The sequence below is a fragment of the Sceloporus undulatus genome, chromosome 2 (genome assembly GCF_019175285.1).
Source record: "Sceloporus undulatus isolate JIND9_A2432 ecotype Alabama chromosome 2, SceUnd_v1.1, whole genome shotgun sequence".
Taxonomy (NCBI): domain Eukaryota; kingdom Metazoa; phylum Chordata; class Lepidosauria; order Squamata; family Phrynosomatidae; genus Sceloporus; species Sceloporus undulatus.
Genome location: NC_056523.1, coordinates 138,533,857 through 138,534,387, shown reverse-complemented (window position 1 = coordinate 138,534,387; position 531 = coordinate 138,533,857). Strand labels below are relative to the sequence as shown.

At 49.7% G+C, this 531-nt stretch overlaps 1 protein-coding gene across 1 annotated transcript in view; it reads left to right on the top strand.

The window, feature by feature from the left end:
• The window catches only part of MYO15B (myosin XVB), a 123,103-nt gene that overhangs the window by 86,136 nt on the left and 36,436 nt on the right, over positions 1 to 531 (top strand). The gene's annotated exons all lie outside the window — the stretch shown is intronic.

Sequence of the window (531 nt, the reverse complement as noted above, 5' to 3'; positions counted from 1 at the left end):
ACATACATTCTGGAATAGAAATTGTTTGCATTTGAAAAGGGGGGGGGTTTGCCTGACATGAGCTCCATTCATCCTCCTGCAAGGGAAGGAATGCCCAGCGACAGAGGGCTTTGGGCAGGGGATGCAGGGAAAAGAGGCTCCTAAAGAATGCCTTCCCTTGCTCCCTTCTGCCCAGGGCTCTTTCCTCCTCCCCCTCCCCTCCAATGAGGGGAGGAAATGCCTTGCCCTTTGCCCACCCTCTGACCTAAATCCCTCCCTCAATTTGCCTTGATCGTGATCGAGGCCAAAGTTCTCATTCCCAGGAACCGGGGTTTTTAAAAAGAAACGGTATTTGCGCCGATTTCAAAAGACCCGCGCTAGGGGCCATTTAACACGGAACGGGTGTGCAAGCCCCGGATTCGCTTGTGTGAGATTCGGGGTGAGTAGGAACTTCACGTGATTGAATCGGTTTCAAAACCGATTTTTTTTGTAATGTGAATGAGCCCTACAATTTCTCCCAGCATTATCATCTTTTCCACTAAGTCATGTTAT